Here is a 21,862-nt window from a genome sequence, read left to right on the forward strand (position 1 = left end):
CACAGACACACAGAGAGACAGACAGACACACAGACAGACAGACACACAGACAGACAGACAGATACACAGACAGACAGACACATAGGCAGACAGAGAGACACACAGACAGACACACAGACAGACAGACACACAGACACACAGACAGACACACAGACAGACAGACACACAGACAGACAGACAGACACGGCATACCTATTCGCTCGGCTAGGCCAGGGGGTTGCCAACCTGCGCCTACGGAGTGGCGCGTGGCTCCTCCAGGATCTGCTGTCGTGACCCTTGTCCACATTTCCTTGTTATTTTCCTTTCCCGACCCCTTGCGCTGGGCGAGGCGGTGAGGGTGATCTGGGCGACTTTCGCCGTTCGTTCAACTGCCCCACCTGGACATTGAATCCGGTGAACAAGTCCAGTGCGCTGACCGTTTGGTGAATGACCTCCTCGTCCTTGTTGGACGACGTCAGGCGATCTTCGATTGTCCACCATGAAGCAGACGCTGCGTAGTTGTCTTGGATGATTGTTCACCCTTTCCTGCTCAGAGAAGTCTGCAAGTCGCAGGGTGGGTGTCCCGTTCACCGCTGAATCTCGGAACGAGCAAGCGGCTCAGCGTAAAATTTTATAGAGAGAGGCGTCGTAGCGCCGCTGTTTTTTAAAAGACATTTTAAGACTCACCGCAGAGAACTGTAGCGACACGACCACATTCTATGATAGTTGGCACCAAACTGTGCCACACGGCATCCCGTATGGTCTTGTGGTAGCCTCGTTACCAATAAAGTTAGTTTATTTTAGTTTTTCTTCCAATTCTGTTCTGATGACGCACGTATACCAGAAAGGGTTTAATACTCACCAAAGTGCAGTCCGTTCTGGGTGTTTTCACGATGCGAATTGCGTATAACGCGATTCATGTATTAGGGAACACTTGTTTTTTTTGACACGGAATGCGGAACTGCGTCGCGCGAGTAGAGTTAAGCGGTTGTGCGGCTGCCTCGGCATAGCATCGCACAAGGCGGCGGGGTACTGCTGGATGCTTCGAGATGCTACCCACGCGCCTCAGTCTTTGTTCGGCCTGCGTACGCATCTCACGTGGTATCGCGGACAGTGCTTTACCCCCGATATTATCTATTAGAACGCCATTTTCCCATAACGCGGTGTTCTTCAGGAACGCAACTGCTACTAATGGCGTTATAGGAGAACGCAGGGTATTGACCAGGGACGACCACCGGGCTGGAACCCCCTGCAGGAAGTGACAAACGCGCTGCCACGTCACTGCCACCGCCGCAACCGCCACGCGCGTCTGCACCACGGGATGACAGCTTTGTACCGCAAGACTTTGCCCACTTGTTTTGTATACTCGTAGAATCACTTATCCAACAGTGGGTCGAGATTGACATTCAGCAGCAATGGATAGAATGGCATCGGTCAGCAGGCACAGAGTGCCCGGATCGATTGCAGTAATGGTTGTGGTGGTGTTGGTGATTGGGTGACACACGAGCGCGGCGAGGTGGGTCAGGCAATCCCCACGGGTGATACGGCGTGGGGAGAGCCTTAACAGAGGGCTGCACATTCCACGTTTCTATTCGTTGTATCGCCTGTGTGCGTGTCTCTATTCCCCCAGTTTGTGTACTGCCTCCGTCACCGTCATTTCTCCAACCGCGTTCAGACACAACCCAACAAACTTAATGCATAATAGAGGTTTTGTTGGGTTAGATCGCGTGAGTATTCATGTGCCGTGAACCCAACACCACCCGACACAGCCACAGCGTCTGGCTCTCAGTACGGTTTTTTGTCACGGAAACAAAATGTGCCAAATTAAATTAATCGGGCGATTTGCCAGAATTGTAATGACCGGCGAAAAGTCGGACTCAGATTGTAAATGTTGCGGCTTTACTCTCCAACACACAACCGGCGTGCTGAAATAGCAGCATGACAAACCTTACTAATCGGCTGTGTCGGGTGGTGGTGGGTTAACGGCACATTTATTTTACGAGATCTAACCCAAAAAAACCTTTATTATGGATATTGGTCGCGAAAGGCTGCTACGTCTTAAACAAACTCAAGGTATTTGTCAATGACACTCTGGCCACGAAAGGAAAAGTATAGAACAGGTGACGGCTCATGCAATTGCTCTTCTTCATAGAACATAAATAGAGACGCGAGAGAAATCGACAATAAGAGTTGAACACGACGCTTTACACCACGGGGCCTGATGGGAATTAAATTATTAAAATAATATTTTCTGATGACCAGTTTTTAAACGGGCATGTGAATAGTTACACTGATAGTAGCAATTGAGTACCACACGAACCCTACGATAGTCAAAATGTATCACTACTTAATAAACTTCTTCAACCACAACAACTACAACAACATCAACTACAACCTTCAGAGACGCCGTACCAATGCGGCCGAGTTCCTGCGTTTGAAACTTGGGCAGCCACGTGCGATCAGTTTCTCCCGAGCTCCTCGCGACGATGCTCAGAATCAGAATCTTTACTTACACCGCAGCAGGAGGAGGACTCCGATGAGCTATGAAGCGTTTTGTTTGTTACAAAATGTCCAGTGCGGACGAGTCAGCAAGTTGCATAGACCACGATCGTGACAGCCCAGCAAGTTGGTGCCAATCATTGCCCGACACCCCCCCCCACCACTATTTACATGTTTCATCATCAACAATAATCAATCTACTGCTGGATTAAGGCCTCGATGCTAACTACATCGCCTGGGGTCTACAGGAGGCCATGGGTTCGATCCCGACCCTGATGCCTGCTGCTGTATATTTGGAGTTTGCGTGTCTCTCTTCCCGTGGTCGCAGTGGATTTTTCACCGGGTCCTCCGGTTTTTCCCCTCCACATTTAGAATGAACATCACGACGCGTTCAGAGCATTTGGCTGCCATAAATATCCACTTGATAAGCCCACCTCGTTGAGCTATCATTCGTGGCCAGGTCGCTTCTGAAATAAAATATGTATATAGCTTCGTGGTCTTTATCTGTTAAACTAAAAAAAATAGTTTAGTTCGGGTGTGGCAGAGCGAGTGGTCCCACGATGTAATAATCGACCGAATACTTGCTGAAAATCTTATTTTATCGCTCCGTCTCCCCTGTGAGTGTGCTCTCAAGAGCGTTCCATCCTTCGATACCCACTCCGTAACCTACTCTTCACCATCGGCCATCGTCCGTTCGAGACGTGACGCCTCCTGCCCCATCCCACTGCACACCCGGAATGAGATCACTCACTCACCTGCGTGTCCTCTCCAATCCACGCGCAGCCCCTTTCTGTCTCGCGATGCAATCCCCGAGGCAATCATCCCTCCATCCTGGACTCCTGATAAATGTTCCTCCAATGTTGCTTAATTCTGCCTGGGCGTTGCACGGAGAGAGCGAACGTGCATTCGTGAAATCGACTGCACGAGGTGTAACTCGCACAGCGGACTGTATGTAAAAGGAAGGAAGCAATTGCGTCTCGTGGCCGAGAGAAGCCGATTTGAAGAGAGATCAAAGGCACAGCAGTCCGACGCTGCGCTCAGCAGGCCCATGTGTCCCATGCAAGGACTCTTGCCTATTAATCGCAGCAGTGGAGGAGGAGGAGGGGTCGTGCAGAGTTTGGCGCGCTGCCATACAAAGCCAATGCCCCGAGTGCCACGTCAAACCTTGGGACAAACCCACGACCGCTTGGGGACAGGCCCGGGCGAAGATGACGTTGCCACAAGTGGAGCGTGCGGGAGCAGCCCGAGTAGCGACCGCGGCCACCGACCCAAGCGAAGATGACGATCGCCCCACGTGCTCAACTCCTGGCCTCGACAGATCCGTTACCCACGTGGCGTCATGACCACCCGCTCTGCCGCACCCGAAGCCGTTCCATCGATCGCTGACGTCGCCGTCAAACTACAACAATGGCTTCCACAGTCATAGGAAGACGACGAAGACGCCCTGAGTTCAATTCCCAGCTACGGATACAATTTCTGAAGGCGCTCCGGTGGCGAGATATTAACTACCTTGCCTGGAATGCAGGAGGTCGTGGGCCAGATCCCGACCCTGACGCCTGCTGTATAGTAGAGTTTGCGTGTGTCTCTCTCCCCATGGTCGCGTGGGTTATCCGGCTTTTCCCTCCATATATAGAATCAAAATGCATTTGGAGTATTTGGCCGCTATACATTGCACGTGATTAGCCACTTCGTTGAGCTCTGATTTGTGGCCAAGTCGCTTCTGAAAAAACGAGCTTTATAGCTTAGTGGGCATAACCTAGTAAAATAAAATAAAAATAGTTCATAGCCTCTAGCAGAGGTCCTTTGGTCAGCAGTGGCATGTGCAAGCAATTGCAGGGCTGCGCCTTGGTCTTGTACACGGGCTGCAAAGCCACGTGGAGGCGCGCCCACTTGTGGAGAGTTTTAACAATCCCCATTCAGAGTTGCAGCTCTGAGAAGAAGTCGTGCTGTGCTCATAAAGTGGACGGATGAGACCACAGGGAGAACACGCGCACTTCCAAATCGAGAGGAGTCAGGCTCGCGATCGAACCCTCTCAAAGGGAATTTGGCCGACTCCTTCCTGCCAGCCACACGTCCGTGGAAGAGGTGGGGGCACCCACACTTTGCCTCACCCCACGTGACCAGTCAATGGACGAGGACTGCGGGGAAACCCATTGCAGCAGCAGCAGCAGCAGGAGCAGCGGTGGGGAGGGTTTAAGAAAAACGTGCAACCTTGTTTCAAATGTCACCGGTGACCAGCGTTACGACCATTGCATCGTGGCAACATTTGAGATTGTGTATATTATGTAATATTTATTTTTAAATATAAGGACGGTCCCGGATTTTACGACGCCACAGCAACCCCGTCGTAAATCGGATCGTCTCCAGACAGTAGAAAAAGTAGAAACGTCATTTACTCGGCCGCATTGAAACGGCGTTCAATAGGTAAACGTTGACAATACAACACCTGAGAAGAACGAAAGCTCCACGGTGAGTCGCGTGAATCGATCCAAGGTGTCGGTATTCAAACGTCGTGAATGTGGATCGTCTTAAAATAGGACCGTTGTAATCGGGAGATAAAAAAACGCCCGTACTGCACAAAGTGACTTTTGCCTTGACGTATAAAATTCTCACGTTGGCTGAAAACATCTTAAAATAAAGACCCAAGGCAGGACCCTCCTGGAAAAGAGAGTCTTTGATGGATACATAATAGCTGTTATTAACTACCTCGCCTGGTCTACAGGAGGTTGTGGGTTCGATGTTGACCCTGACGCCTGCTGCTGCAGTGTATTTGGAGTTTGCGTGTCTCTCTCTCTCCCCGTGACCGCGTGAATTTTTTCTCCGGGTCCTCCGGTTTTTCCCTCCACATTTAGAATCAACGTCACGCGTTTCCAGCATTTTGGCTGCTGTACATTCCACACGACGAAAAGCCACTTCGTTGAGCTGTCATTTGTGGCCAGATCACCTCTGAAAAAGAGCCCAGTGGACCTTACCTTGTAAAATATTGGAAAATAATAGTTTATTAGATTAGTATATAATTGTTATTGTTGTCGTCCTTGAGTTGCTGCCTCATTTGACACATGCCTCTCGCTTGTGTCTGCCCGTGTCTCTCTCTGCACCTCTCCCGGGGCCTCGAGGTGTCTGTTGTTTCCTGCGTCTCACGCCGTGTTCCTGGTCTGCGTCCACACAGCCTCTGGCTCTCAATCCGTCCACGCGTCCCACGTCATCAAATCCGTCACTCGCATCTCACTCGACCCCGTGCATGGGCTCTCGTTGAGGCGCCATGTCTTGACTTACCGAATCTCAGTGTGTCCACGCGTCTATAAGTGGGACTACACTCTTGGTGTGTGTGTAACAATTCATGAAATGTCGAGCAAATGCACATCTACAGACAATTTGAATTGTAAATCCACTGCTGGATGAGGGCCTCCCCTACACTACGGGGGTCACCGGGGTTCCTGGAGCATGCTTCACCTCGCTGGCCCAGTGCTGGTTGGTGAAGTCGGGGCCCCGCTGAGATGGCAACCAGAGAAGGATATTACAACAGCGTCACAAGAGTGTGTCTTTCCAAACACCCCTCTTGCGATGCGCACATCAGTACAGAAAGTTCACGAATTAAATGAAGGTAAATAAACAACACGATGAATATCAACTATTAAAGATTCAGTTCTAAGTGATGTGTCCGTTAAATTGCTTTTGGCTGAGAGTTGGTGAATTTCAGTGACACCCACCCACTCACTCACCCACCAACTCACTCAACCCCGCACCCACTCACCCACCCACTAACGCAACCCCACACCCACTCACCCACCCACTAACGCAACCCCACACCCACTCACCCACCCACTAACCCCAATCCCACACCCAGTTACCAACCTACTCACCAACCCACTAACCAACGCCAGACCAAGTCACCCACCCATTCACCCATTCACCAACTCACCCACTGTCAAATGTACAAATGAACCTCATGGCGGGACCCCACGGTTTCCCGAATCAACGCAAGTCAAAATCGCAATCAATTAGCTAATTGTTGCTGGCGACTCCGTCCCACCGCGCACACGAAAGCCGCGACCCGCCTGGCGCGGGCCGTCCTGGTGTCGCGCCGTGTCCATGCGCAGCAGCAGCGGCGAGCACGAATGTGCAGAAGGAATGAAACTTTGATTAGCGCCTCGTGTGGAGCTCCTCGAGAGGAATAGGTCGCCGTGCCGTTCGCCTTCAACAGGCACAACACGACGTCGCTGCGCAGCTCACGCGAGAGCCGGGGGCTCGTGGGACCCCCCGGGGGGGTCGCGCCACGAGGTTCAACTGTCCACTCGGCGGCAGCGCGAGGCGAGGTTGTCCGTGGTTTGGGCGGCGTTCGATATCCGCAGGGAGCCGCACGCATCTTGACTCAACGACAACGTGTGCGTGTGTACGTGTGTGTGTGTGAGTGTGTATGTGTGAGTGTGTGAGTGTGTGTGAGTGAGGGTGTGAGTGCGTGTGTGTGAGTGTATGTATATGTGAGTGTGTGTATGTGTGAGTGTGTAAGTGTGTGTGAGTGAGTGTGTGAGTGCGTGTGTGTGAGTGTATGTTTGTGTGAGTGTGTGTATGTGAGTGTGTGTGAGTGTGTGTATGTGTGAGTGTGTAAGTGTGTGTGAGTGAGTGTGTATGTGAATGTGTGTGTGTGTATGTGAGAGTGTGTATGCGAGTGTGTGTGAGTGTGTGTGTATGTGTGAGTGTATGTGTGAGAGTGTGAGTGTAAGTGTGTATGTGAATGTGTGTATATGAATGTATGTGAATGTGTGTGTATGTGTGTGAGTGTGTGTATGTGAATATATGTGAATGTGTGTGTGAGTGAATGTATGTGTATGTGAATGTGTGTGTATGTGAATGTGTGTGTATGAGTGTGTGTGTGTGAGTGTGTGTGAGTGAGTGTGTGTGAGTGTGTGTGTGAGTGAGTGAATGTGTGTATGTGTGTGTGTGAGTGTGTGTGAGTGAGTGTGTGTGAGTGTGTGTGTGAGTGAGTGAATGTGTGTATGTGTGTGTGTGAGTGTGTGAGTGTGTGTGAGTGTGTGAGTGAGTGTGTGTGAGTGTGTATGTATGTGAGAGTGTGTATGTGTGAGTGAGTGTGTGTGTATGTGTGAGTGTGTGTGTGTATGTGTGAGTGAATGTATGTGTATGTGTGTGTATGTGTGAGTGAGTGTGTGTGAGTGTGTGAGTGAATGTATGTGTATGTGTGAGTGAGTGTGTGAGTGTGTGTGAGTGTCTGTGTATGTCAGGGCCAGGGCAACTCAGCTCGGAAACCCCAAACCGCGACTTCCCCCATCCCCCCCGCCCCCCGCCCCCTCGCTGCGTGATCTCAGCTCAAGCCGCTGTCGTCTTCAGCGTCATCCCCCAAACACTGCCGCACAGCAGATACGCGGGGGGGGGGGGGGGGGCCGGCGGGGAGAGGTTGAGGGGGGGGGTTGGGGGGGGGCGGTGGGAGCAAAGAAGAAAATGATGGGGGGAGGGGCGGCGGGAGGGAGAGGAGGGGTAAGAGAGTTAAATTAAACAAACACACAGAGAGAGAGAAGATGACATACCGTCTATGTTTCTGCACGTAGGCGGACGCGGGCTGCTGCTGCTGCTGCTCGCTCGCTCGGGGATGACGGGGGGGGGGGGTGCAAGAGCTCTCCCTCCCCTCTCTCTCCCCCCACTCTCCCTCCACTCTCTCTCTCCACACACTCTCTCCCTACTCTCCCCCTCTCTCTCCCTCCACTCTCCCCCCTCTCTCTCCCTCCACTATCTCTCCCCACACTCTTTCCCTCCACTCTCTCCCCTCTCTCTCCCCACACTCTCCACTCTCTCCCCCTCCACTCTCTCCCCTCTCTCTCCACCCTCTCTCTCCACTCTTTCTCTCCACTGTCTCCCCACTCTCTCCCCTCTGTCCCCTCTTGCTTCGGCAGTACAGATACTAAAATTGGAACGACACAGCGAAGATTAGCGCGGCCTCTGCGCAAGGACGACGCGCAGGTCCCCTCTCCCCTCTCTCCTCTCTCCCCTCTCTCTCTGCACGCGAGGAGGAAGAACCATCGGCACTTTCTGACGCTCGTTATATTTTAAATATACAGTCTGGGTCGAGCAAATGCCTTCCATGTGTCAGACGCCGCGGCGTGGCTATATATGGCTTCTGCGTAAGTCTCCGCTCGTTCGTCTTCGGCAGACAATGCTAACGGCGCGACACGCGTAGCGAGTGGGGGGCTGGAGCAGTGGGGGGCACACGAGCCCTCCCCCCCACCACCCCTAGGGACCCCTGGTGCCTGCACCCTGCACTTCCGCTGACCGGTGTGGTGAAGTATGGGCAAGCCACCCCCACTGTGTGTGGAGGCCTTCAGCCAGCAGTGGATGGACCATGGGCAGGCAGTGATTCGTGTTGTCTGGAGAATGGTGCTTTAACATCACGGCCTCATTCAAAGCCAGCAATGTCTATAAATGATGAAGAAACCGCCGCCATGAGCAGCACCACCAACACCACCTTTGTCTTCCCAGTGTACAAGTGCCGCGGCCGGGTACAGGAATCATTTGAGGCCGAGTCGACCTAGGGGAGGCTTAGGATGAGATCGGATGCCAATTGCATACGAGTGGATCTGACAAACGAGCAAAGTAGTGGACCCCTGCTGCCCGCGAGCACACGCGCGTCCACCCCGCGTGTGTGCAGATCATGTCAGACCACTGCGACTCGCCGACACGAGCGAGCGAGGCTGATTGGCGCAAAGTTCACGCGACATTCTGGGCGGTTTAAAGAGCTGAGATTTGGCTGCTGCCTGGCCCAAGTCGACGCTTTGGACAACAACAAAAAAGCAAACCAGTTAAATTGTCTGAATTGTGGCCCCAAAACGGATGCGTATTGGTTTCACTCATCCTGTAAGCTTCAACGCTTCGGTTCCACGCCGCTCCGTGCGATTGCTAAACACTTCAGCGCATAGGCTGCCCCCCCCCCCCCCCCCGTCAGCAGGGAAACAAAGTAACTCGGCCACCCGAGAGAGAGTGACGCCAATGCGGGCAGAGCGCGTGAGTCCATCGACAGGGTCACGTGTTGGTGGGGCAAAGTGTGGGCACTCAAACGTCTTCCCAGCGTGGAAGAGTAGGCCAACTTACCGCTGTGATAGTCTAGTCTGCAAGCGGTGGCACGAGCAAGGCACAGCAGGACTGCGCCTTTATCTGTCGACCTATCCACGTCAGCACAATCGGGGCAAGGCGGAACCACGTGGACGAATCGAGGTCTTGTGCTCGTGTGGCCACGCGGTGGCGCGCCTGCTCGCCTGCGTGCCCCGAGATTGGCCATTCCACGTCGCTATGGAACGCGGGTCTGGCTTCATCGACTGCTGAAGCATTTTACTTGTCACACAAGCGGAGGCCGTTCTCTGTTGGCAGCTGAGCACCAAAGACGAAGATCTTCCGTGAAGCCTTAACAGGCTGTAGGGGCAAGTGCGGTGGGTGGTCAGCACCACGCCCGACCGCCTTTCTCTCCCAAGATGGCGATGTCTCATTTGAGGCTGAGTCGACCTAGGGGAGACCCAAGACCAATTCAGATAATCGTCACCGATGTTGGCCGTGAGCGGGAATCGAACTCGGGTCTCCGGGTTCGTAGCTCAGCGTGCGAACCACGACGCCACGACTACTCTCGCACACACACGCGGAGAGTCCCTATGGCACTCCTTGCATGCGATAATAGTTTCATTTTCAGTGATGATCATTGAGACGGTGCTCACCTCCTATTTACAGCCCCTGAGCCTGTGGTGGAAATTCCACGTTCCCGTGGCGGGGGCGAGTCTACCCAGAGGTTTCGCTCACTTCATCCCGCACCTCCGATTAGCGCCCGCAAAGTGCACACAGCTCCACGTGTCGGCAAACACGCAGACAACGACATCGCCACCACCACCACCGCACTGCCGCTCCCCACGTCTGCACGCGCGCACACACAATATCCCACTCTGCGCTCGTCCACAGGCTTTTCAATCCGCTGCTGGATGAAGGCCTCCCAATCACGGGGGACACGGGGGGGGGGGTAGATTTCGCTCGCTGCCCATCTTAGCCGTGACCAGGAATTGAACTCGGGCCACCTGAGCTCAACGTGCAGTGCTCTCACCGCTGCTGAATCACTGCTGCATATCTCCCACGTACTGCACGCAGACAAACAAAACAAGTCGGAATTGTTGTTGTTGTTGTTGATCTACACTGCACTCACACGCTCACAGGTATACGTGAATCATAGCCGCACGCACTTAACACGACACACACACACTCCTTAGCGCTTCAATACACAAACTCCTGAAAGCTTCAATACACAAACTCATCATGCAATGCGGGTCCTCCGGTGCGCCCTTAGTAGACTAAGTCCGGCTAAGCCCGGCTGAAGTCACTGCACACGAAGTCACTGCACACGAAGTCACTGCACCCGAAGTCACTGCACATGAAGTCACTGCACACGAAGTCACTGCACCCGAAGTCACTGCACCCGAAGTCACTGCACACGAAGTCACTGCACTGCAGATCATCGTCACTGGTGTTGGCCGTGAGCGTGAATCGAACCCGGGTCGCCGGGTTCATAGGGCAGCGCGCTAACCGCTACACTACCGCACACACACACACACACGTGCACACACACGCGCGCACATACACACGCACACACACGCGCACACATACGCGCGCACGCACACGCGCACACACACGCGCACACACACGCACACACACGCGCGCGCACACACACACGCGCACACACACGCGCACGCACACACGTGCACGCGCAAGCACACACGTGCACGCACACACACGCGCGCACACACACGTGCACACACACGCGCGCGCACACACACGTGCACACACACGTGCACACACACGCGCGCGCACACACACGTGCACACACACACGTGCACACACACGCGCGCGCACACACACGTGCACACACACGCGCGTGCACACACGCGCACGCACACACGTGCACGCGCAAGCACACACGTGCACGCACACACACGCGCGCACACACACGTGCACACACACGCGCGCGCACACACACGTGCACACACACACGTGCACACACACGCGCGCGCACACACACGTGGACACACACACACGTGCACACACACACACGTGCACACGCACACACGTGCACACACACACACACGTGCACGTGCATCCCGTATAAACGCGCACACGACCAACCACGAGGACACCGCATCAGCTCACTGGATGGTGGTCAATCAAAGGGAAGCACTTTGCTGCTGCTGCTGTGTTATTACCACCACGTGTGTGTATGTGTGTGTACATGTGTGTGTATGTGTGTGTCTGTGTGTGTCTGTGTGTGTATGTGTGTATATGTGTGTGTATGTGTGTGTCTGTGTGTGTCTGTGTGTGTGTATGTGTGTGTATGTATGTGTGTATATATGTGAGTGTATGTGTGTGTATGTGTGTATATGTGTGTGTGTATATATGTGTGAGTGTATGTATGTGTGTGTATATGTGTGTATGTATGTGTATGTATGTGTGTATATATGTGAGTGTATGTGTGTGTGTGTATATGTGTGTGTGTATATGTGTGAGTGTATGTATGTGTGTGTATGTGTGTGTGTATATGTGTGTGTGTACATGTGTGAGTGTATGTATGTGTGTATGTGTGTGAGTGTGTAATTTTTCTTCTTCTTCTGCCACGAGTAGGCAGGCCATGCAAAATCGCTCATATTTGGCCGCTACCCCTGGGGGAGTGTCTGCCCCTGTGAAATGTTGAACAGATGCTGCAGGAGGGAGCCGAGTTAAAGTCCTCGCTCTCTCTCCAAAAGCGTGCAGGCAGGGGCCAGCCCATAAAACAGGTTGTCTGTCTCAACGCGAGACGCTTCAAAGGCTCCTTCCTTGAACACTCAACACCGCTCTTTTCAAACCATTATTTATGAACGACACTTTATTTGTATGATCATCTTCATCATTCTCGCGCCCCAACGCCGGAGTACGTGATTGCCGCTTTGGAGAATGTACAACAACAACGATATAAAAACAAAGAGAAATCGCTGAGCACAAATGCGGCGCATTCTTTCACCGGGAGGGAGGAGCGGTGGTGGTGGTGGTGGGGAGGGGGGCGAAATCTTTCAACGTTCGAGTCAAACGGCGCGAGAGAGCGCAAGGCAGCAGCAGCAGGAGCAGTAGCACCACCAGCAGCGGCAACGTGTGGCAGGCTCGTGTTGATGGCACGCATTGCGAGTGGCACGGTTGTTGGTGACCCGCATTGCGAGTGGCACGGTTGTTGGTGACCCGCATTGCGAGTGGCACGGTTGTTGGTGACACGTATTGCGAGTGGCACGGTTGTTGGTGACACGCATTGCGAGTGGCACGGTTGTTGGTGACACGTATTGCGAGTGGCACGGTTGTTGGTGACACGCATTGCGAGTGGCACGGTTGTTGGTGACACGTATTGCGAGTGGCACGGTTGTTGGTGACACGTATTGCGAGTGGCACGGTTGTTGGTGACACGCATTGTGAGTGGCACGGTTGTTGGTGACCCGCATTGCGAGTGGCACGGTTGTTGGTGACACGCATTGTGAGTGGCACGGTTGTTGGTGACACGTATTGCGAGTGGCACGGTTGTTGGTGACACGCATTGCGAGTGGCACGGTTCTTGGTGACACGTATTGTGAGTGGCACGGTTCTTGGTGACATGCATTGCGAGTGGCACGGCTGTTGGTGTCACGCATTGTGAGTGGCACGGATCTTACACCCGTGTGGCCACCAGTGTCCTCTCGCCTATCTCCAAGTTAGTATGGTTGGCTACGTACGGTGCGAAATAAGTTCAACATACATGCCGTTTAAATGAGTTTACGTCGCAAAAAATAATAATATAAAAAGATTAATGTATTTTCTCGAGTGAATATGATTTCATGAACGTCATTTTTCACTTTTTTCCAGAGTACATTATCAGTTGTATAAAAAAAAATATATCGATCGCCAAAAATAACTATCAATAAAATAGCATTATTGTGAGGTCTCAAGAAGTGGGGGGGGGGGGGGGGGGTGAGGATCGCCCTCATCACTGACCCATCACTCCCTTGGAGCCACCACTGCTCGCTACAGCGGTGGTGGTGAGGTGTGATGATGATGATGATGGGAGCGTGGGGCACAGTGGCCGAGGGTACTCGTGGCGAGACGGGGGGGCCGTGTTCTCTCCTGTCCAGCCGCAGCGCTGCGCCTATTGCGACAAGGGGAGCGAGCGGTGGCGTGGCGGGTTAGCGCTACGCTGCCACATGAGTTCGATTCCCCGCTCACCGCCAACGCCGGCGACGATTATCTAAACCGGTCCTGGGCATCCCCTAGCTCGACTTAGCCTCAAATTAGTACCCGGTGCGGTGTGTAAACATCGGCACGAGGGAGACAAAGGCGGTCGGGCGTGGTGCTGGCCACCCACCCCTTCATGTGCCGTGCCGGCCTTCATCGGTGCTACTCGCTAACAGCACTTGCTCCAACAGTCTGTTAAGGCTATAGGGGGATATTTGCCTATGTCTTTGCATATTGACGTACACATTGCCATAAGCACAAACAGAATATAGTCTGCAGGGTACTGAGCCTCACTTCGCCAGCACTGCTGGGAACCTGGGTTCAAACCCGGGTTTCAACCGGCTCTGATTAAACTGGCTTCTCAAATGTCACGAGCTGATGGTCTCAGCACGACCACGAATGACTGCAAAAATAAAAACCGCCATCACGTTCAATTTACTTAATGCAAGAAATATCAGCTCTGAGGATTAATTTAGTTAATTGCTATGTGTCCAATACTCTAAGCGGGTACTTTAAAATGTACACAACCCAATATGAACAATGAGATTTTGAAGGGACTTCAGAAGTAGTTCTGTAAAGCCATCCCTAGGAGCTGCACTCCGACACAGGGTGGTCCAATGCTCACTTGCTAGAGTTCCAAAAAGAGATGTAGTCATCTCATGACATGATGCCAATCGTAGAGACGCACCGTTATCAGAAAGAGAGAAGTTTATTTTTCTTGAACACCATGAGACGGATATATAAAACAAAAATCCCAGCCACCGATAATTGAATCATGTTTTTTATACTCAATTTGGCTAAATTCCATCTGTCAGAATAAAAAATAAAAAAACGTCGATGGTTACTGCCGCGCCATAAAAACCAGCCTCGTGCCAGAGTGGCAGAGTGCGGGCCCTCTCGGGCAAGACCTGGCGTCGCTTCTCCACGCGCTGCCCTGAGCACTTCCCATACGATTGTCAACTTGGGGAGCCACTGTGGCTAGGAGATGTTAACTCCCTCGCCTGGTATGCAGGAGGTCGTGGGTTCGATCCCGACCCTGACGCCTGTTGCTGTATATTTGGAGTTTGCGGTGTCTCTCTCTCCACGTGTTTTTTCCCTCCACATTTAGAATCAGCGTCACCCGTTTAGAGTATTTGGCTGCTATAAATTTCCACATGATAAGCCACTTTGCTGATTTATCCTTCGTGGCCGGGTCGCTTACGAAAAATAGCAATACAGCTGCGTGGGCCTTACCTGGTAAAATGAAACGAGTTATATCGTGTAGCTGCCTTCCTCATACAGCACGAGGTCTGTCGGAACTGTACAGTCTGCTGTAAGCAAGTTGAGCACGGCAATATCGTTGCGAGATCTCGGCACGACGTCTGCCACCCGACACACCACCTGCCAATTTCCCAAGACTGTACCAGGTCAAACCAGTGCCGGATTAAGCGAGTGCGAGGCCTGTAGCATGTGTTATAAAGGGGCCCTATATATATAAATAAACATAATTCTTAAAACACAAATGTTTGACTTGCATAGTAAAGTAATTGTATTTAAGCTATACAGCCAAATAATACGACAAATCGCTAACCTTCAACACCCGGTTGTTCATAATAGTTGAAGGCGGTATAGTACTAGAGTAATAGAGCAAGTGCAGAATCACTGAATCGTAATTGATAGCCTGGAAACATTAGGCCCTTGAAAGTGCGGGGCTCGTAGCTACATGTGATGCTTGTGCGACTGGGATCATCAGGCACAAGGTCAAACTGCGACCTGTGCCCACCCCTCCAATGACTCCAGTCACCCCCTCGCTCTCGCTCGCTCTCTGGCTCGCTCACCCCTCCGCCTGGGTGTCCCGTGCACGCTTCGCTACGACGCTCAGAGCCACTCACACCTGAGGGTCGCCATCTTCCCGCAGGACACAAAACCCGGAGACAGTCAGCACGCGCCCCATAACTCCGATCGGCAAGGTTGGCTACGTACGGCGCGAAAGAAACCCAATCTACAGACACGCTGCGCACACACACATGGCGTTCCCACTTATACTGCCAGGTCAGGGGTCGGCAAACCCTGTGGCTGTGCGTGCGGCTCGTGAAGGACTGCTTCGTGACCTTAGGGGCCGTCCATAAATGACGTCACGCGATTTTGGACGATTTTTTACCCCCTCCCCCCTCGTAACACGGCGTCACAAAAAGTCAGACCCTCCCCCTCTCAAATATGACGTCACAAAGCTCTGCCCCCCCCCCAAAAAAAACATGCTTCAAATCGCTTTAAACTCATGTCATTGTAGTGCGTATTTAATGTGGCGCTGCACTCTGATGTTGTAGGAGAAAACATTTATGAAAAAGCCAATTTAATCAAGTAGAACGTGTCGTCTATATTTATTTAAAGTTGCGCATTTAGATGTGACGTCACATTTCTCAACCCCCCCCTCCCCTCGTCACACATCGTCACAAATGTCTGAACCCCCCCTCCCCAAGGTGCGTGACGTCATTTATGGACGGCCCCTTATCCACACACGCGCACACACAGGTCAACATCGTGCACTCCTCTCCTGCAACGGAGTCCACGAGAATGACCGCCGCAAATCAGCGCGCGAATCAAACAATCGGCGCGCGCGTGGCCAACTTCCCGTGCACGTGGCACGGGCCGGTTCGCCCACGTCCAGAGCGGTGGTGGTGGTGGTGGCCTGGGACGAGTGCAGGCCACCACCACCACCAGCAGCACGAGTCTTGGGTGGGGAAAACCCGATTTCTCCAGCGGCAGGCATCGGGCTTTTATTTTGATACAATTAAACCCGATTTCGGGGAATTAAAACCTGGTTTAATGAATACGAAACTCTGATCCCCAAGGCTTAGGCTGCTTCCTCGTCGGTGCTGCTATCGTACTCGGGGGGGCCGTCGGGCACGGGGTAGTCGTAGAATGCGGCGGGCAGGTTGGTCTTGATGAACACGAGCTTCTCCTCCACAATCGTGGGCGCCAGTGAGTTCCTTCGCTTGGAATGGATGAAGCCGAGAAGTTGGCGAAGTGCGGCTCTGCAATTAGAACCAATTAAACCGGATTTCTACCAATCTCAGATGATCGGGTTTAATATAAAAAGACGATTAAACCCGATTGTAGAGAACCCGCCTGTGCCACCCCTGGCACGTGCGCAGACTCCGAGCTGGGTGATCTCAGCTGAGCCCCCCCCCCCCCCCCGAGACGCCCCGCCCCTCCACCCCCCCGAGACGCCCCGCCCCCCACCCCCCCGAGACGCCCCGCCCCCCCCCTGAGACGCCCCGCCCCTCCACCCCCCACCCCCCCTGAGACGCCCCGCCCCTCCACGGCCGTCTTCTTTGATGTCGTCAGACGCATCCCACACGCCGCCGCTGCTGCTGCTGGCGGGCTACGTCGCATGGGAATGCCCCAGGAAGAGCTAGAATCTGTGTATAGTGTAGTGTATAGCGTAGTGTATAGTAGTGTAATGTGTAGTAGTGTATAGTGTAGTGTATAGTAGTGTAATGTGTAGTAGTGTATAGTGTAGTGTATAGTAGTGTAATGTGTAGTAGTGTATAGTGTAATGTATAGTAGTGTAATGTGTAGTAGTGTATAGTGTAATGTATAGTAGTGTAGTGTATAGTAGTGTAATGTGTAGTAGTGTATAGTGTAATGTATAGTAGTGTAGTGTATAGTGTAATGTATAGTAGTGTTATGTGTAGTAGTGTATAGTGTAATGTATAGTAGTGTAGTGTATAGTAGTGTAATGTGTAGTAGTGTATAGTGTAGTGTATAGTAGTGTAATGTGTAGTAGTGTAATTTATAGTGTAGTGTATAGTGTAGTGTATTGTGTAGTGTATAGTAGTGTATAGTGTAGTAGTGTATAGTAAAGTTGTGCTGGAGTCTGTTGCCAGGGAGAGGGAGGTGTGGACCGCCACTACTCAGCATGCTGCCGCCGGCTTGACCGCGACGGCGACACGCGCGCACTGAGACGCGAACGCGTCACGATCGACGCGGAGTGGACGCAGGCACGATGAGATGCCCACAGGGGTGCAGCCTACGACTTGCAGCGCAGAGATCGCCGATTTCCCGACGCGGCAATTGAAGACAACCGTGAATCTCCACCCCCCACCCCACCGCGTCAGTCCACTCGGCAATGCCGAGGGGCACAGCGCAGTCCGCCAAGACGTCTGGCCAGCATGGAAGAGTAGGCCAAAAACACACCCTCTCTCAAGGGGATCTCTAGGAGCAGCCTCGAGCAGAGGTTTGTTCTGCCCAGCCCCGGCGCGAGCTCAGCTATTGCAGGGCTGCGCCTTCGCCTTGGAGGCGGGCGGGAAAGCCACGTGGGTGTGCGTCTCCCGGCGGCGGCGACTTTTAACAATCTCCATTCAGAGTTCGCGCTACGGCTCTTGGGAAGAATTCGCGCTCGATTCGCATCGTAGACAGATGCCTCTCTTCTGCCAATTTAAACAAAAAAAACATTTATTTGCGGTATGTTTTGGCGATTACTCATGCTGCTGCTGCTGCTCCTGCTGCTGCTGCCACTCGTCTGCCCATGAATCTGAAAACGCCTGCAGCGGCATCCTCCTCGAAACGTCGCTCGAGATTCAGCGTGGGCGAAAGTCGATGATGAGAACGATGAACACGGCGTTCCACGAGCGTATACACACATCGCGTGTGCATGCGGCACATTGGGCATCTAAAGCTTGCAAATAACCCACAGCCAATGAGATTTCCCGCTCGAATAGGCATTTCGGCGGTACTCACCTCTACATAACGGCCTTGAGCTGGTGGTGGAAATTCCGCATTCGTACGACGGGGGCGAGTCCATCCACATGACAACTGCTGTCGACTTCGCCACACCACAAAGTGGTACTTATTTAAACGACCCGGTTACGATGATGGGCTGAGTTCAACCCCCCCTCCCCGCCACACGGAACTCAGGATTTGAAGTCGCAACCTCGCCGGAGTGCGCCCCGTCGGCTCACGCCCTTACCTGCTGCCTGCCGTGCGCTCGCCTCTCCCCTTGCCGACACCTCCACTCGGGCGCGCCGAGCGAGGAGCGTCGTTCCCTCCGGGTCCCCCCTCCCTCCTCCTCCTCCTCGATTATTCTTCACTCTCCGTTTTCTCTTCGGTCGCCTGCCACCCCCCACACACCCACCCACACACCCACCCACTCTCTCTCTACCGAAGCTCCCCCCACCACCTCCACTCCCGCCTCCTCGACGTTGCACCTCGACGGCGGCCGCCGTACGAATCGCGTCTTCCGCAGCCAGGGGCCACGTGGTGCAGCGGTGAAGCAGAGGCGACCACGTGGTGCAGCGGTGAAGCAGAGGCGACCACGTGGTGCACAGGTGAAGCAGAGGCCACCACGTGGTGCAGCGGTGAAGCAGAGGCGACCACGTGGTGCACAGGTGAAGCAGAGGCGACCACGTGGTGCAGCGGTGAAGCAGAGACGACCACGTGGTGCGCAGGTGAAGCAGAGACGACCACGTGGTGCAGAGGTGAAGCAGAGACGACGAGACGGGTGCGGTGTGAGAGGGATGTGAGTTGGACGGGGATTGCCGCTCTCAAGCTCCGGCAGAGAGAGGAGGGAGCGGGAGGAGAGAGAGGGCGCGTCTCTTGGGATGCCCCTTTATCTGTTGGGAATGAAAAGAGAGAAACGTCAGTCATACATTGTCGACGGTGTTCTCGGTCGTTCGGTAAAGAGGTGAAGTCTCAGCATCAAACGTGGGAGGAATCCGATGAGCTATGCAGCGCTTTTTCACAGATGTCCAGTAAGGTGCACGAGGTCAGAACGTGGACAAGGGTGCTAAGCATAGGAGAGTGAAACACATCACTCCATAAAGTACACAAATAGAACTGAGCTATGTTTTAGCTTGCCAGGTATCTAAGCATAAACAGTCCACCGCAGTGGGACTCGTTCAAATGCACAGGTATAAGGGCATATACATTGATATATTTTTAAAAAAACATCAGTTGAATGACACTTCAAAGGCTAAAGCGATATTGTTTTACAGATAAAAATGACATTCTGAAAAATACGTGTAAAGCAAATAATCAGATAATAGGAACGTGTAACTTTATCATTTATCAAACGTACCCTTTGCAATTATTCGCGAACTTACATTTAAAAACAAACATATCTAGAGGGGTGGGGGGGTGAATGAGGAGAAGGATGCGAAAGAAAATAAACTCGCAGCCACGAGAGGCGAGACGAGAGAAGACGTACCGCGCGAATTCCACACAAAAAAAGTCAAATCCGTCGGCGAAAACCACGCCAAGGGCAGCAGCAGCAGCGGCGGTGGTGGTGGCGGTGGTGGTGGCGGCGGTGGTGGTGGCGGTGGTAGCCCTACTGAGCGCCGCTCTACCTGGAGTCTGGGCGGCTTGCGTGGCACCCTATATAGCAGCGCACTCAAACATTATGGAATGTTGGCCCTCATTGTAAGAACCGCCCTGCGATTTTTTTCTTCTTCTGCTCCTTCTTAAAGGAACACTCTCTCATATTTCGCTCTGCCTTGCCCAAGTAAATATCTTGCCTTGCGCTCTGCTCTGTGTTTGCGTCTGTTACTCTTTTGGGTTGTTGTGAAGGACGAATGCTGTGCGCACATTTTAATTTAATTCGGGTGATACAAACCTCGAAGGTCAACACACCACACATACCACACATACACACCGCACACACCACACACCACACACACCACACACACACGCCACACACGACACACACACGACACACACGACACACACCACAAACACGACACACACCACACACACACCACACACACACCCCACATACACCACACACCACTCACCACACACACCCCACACACCCCACATACACCATACACACCACACCCACGACACACACCACCCACACACACGACACACACACACACACACCACCCCACACACACACCACACACACCACACATACCACACACACACACACCACACACACACACACCACATACACCACACACACCACACATACCACACACACACACACACACACACACACACACACACCACATACACCACACACACATCATACACACACCACACACCACACATACACCACTCACCACACACACCACACCACACACCACACACACCACCCCACACACACCACACGCCACACCACACACACCACACACACAAACTGCCCGTCACGCAATCTGACCGACTCGGGCTTGCGGCGGCCCAAGCGAGTCCGCGCGCCCGAGTCGCACCGCCCGAGCTTCGTCTGCGAGTCCAGAGCAGGTGGTGGACATTCCCCATTCCTATGGCCCAGGAGCCATCTCCACATCGGCCTCCTACGTTGGGCGAGGGCTCGGGGCAGCAGCCCCGAAACCAGGCGGCTCCCATGCCACCAGGTGGTGCTCATCTAACGCCGAAGATGGGTGGGGGGTCAGGTCGACCCTGGCTCAGATTAGATTTCGTGACCTCGCTGGGAGGGGGGAGGGGCAGGGTGGCACGAGCGGTACCAGGCCTGCCACGTGCCCCAAGCACCAGGCCTGCCACGTGCCCCAAGCACCACCAGCCCTGCCACGTGCCCCAAGCACTACCAGGGCTGTCACGTGCCTCAATCACTACTAGGCCTGCCACGTGCCCCAAGCACTACCAGGCCTGTCACGTGCCCCAAGCACTACCAGCCCTGCCACGTGCCCCAAGCACTACCAGCCCTGTCACGTGCCCCAAGCACTACCAGGCCTGCCACGTGCCCCAAGCACTACCAGACCTGCCACGTGCCCCAAGCACCACCAGGCCGGCCACGTGCCCCAAGCACTACCAGGCCTGCCACGTGCCCCAAGCACTACCAGGCCTGCCACGTGCCCCTAGCACTACCAGGCCTGCCACGTGCCCCAAGCATTACCAGGCCTGCCACGTGCCCCAAGCACTACCAGGCCTGCCACGTGCCCAAGCACTACCAGGCCTGCCACGTGCCCCAAGCACTACCAGGCCTGCCACGTGCCCCAAGCACTACCAGGCCTGCCACGTGCCCCAAGCACTACCAGGCCTGCCACGTGCCCCAAGCACCACCAGCCCTGCCACGTGCCCCAAGCACTACCAGGCCTGCCACGTGCCCCAAGCACTACCAGACCTGCCACGTGCCCCAAGCACCACCAGGCCGGCCACGTGCCCCAAGCACTACCAGGCCTGCCACGTG

General features: G+C 53.6%; 1 long non-coding RNA gene and 1 pseudogene across 1 annotated transcript in view; one reads left to right on the top strand and one right to left on the bottom strand.

Moving 5' to 3' along the window:
* Positions 1–20,058, bottom strand: part of LOC133354690 (uncharacterized) — a 29,187-nt gene extending 9,129 nt beyond the window's left edge. Inside the window, exons 1-2 of the long non-coding RNA XR_009756611.1 lie at positions 19,925–20,058; positions 18,689–19,331 (exon numbers count right to left, since the gene is read on the bottom strand). This is a non-coding gene — a long non-coding RNA (uncharacterized LOC133354690). The remainder of the gene's footprint in view (positions 1–18,688; positions 19,332–19,924) is intronic.
* LOC133354782 (U6 spliceosomal RNA) lies at positions 8,373–8,450 on the top strand (annotated as a pseudogene).
* Positions 20,059–21,862: the final 1,804 nt, after the last annotated feature.

This window comes from Lethenteron reissneri, chromosome 48 (genome assembly GCF_015708825.2).
Source record: "Lethenteron reissneri isolate LAM-NWPU_2019-01 chromosome 48, ASM1570882v1, whole genome shotgun sequence".
In the NCBI taxonomy this organism is placed as follows: Eukaryota; Metazoa; Chordata; class Hyperoartia; order Petromyzontiformes; family Petromyzontidae; genus Lethenteron; species Lethenteron reissneri.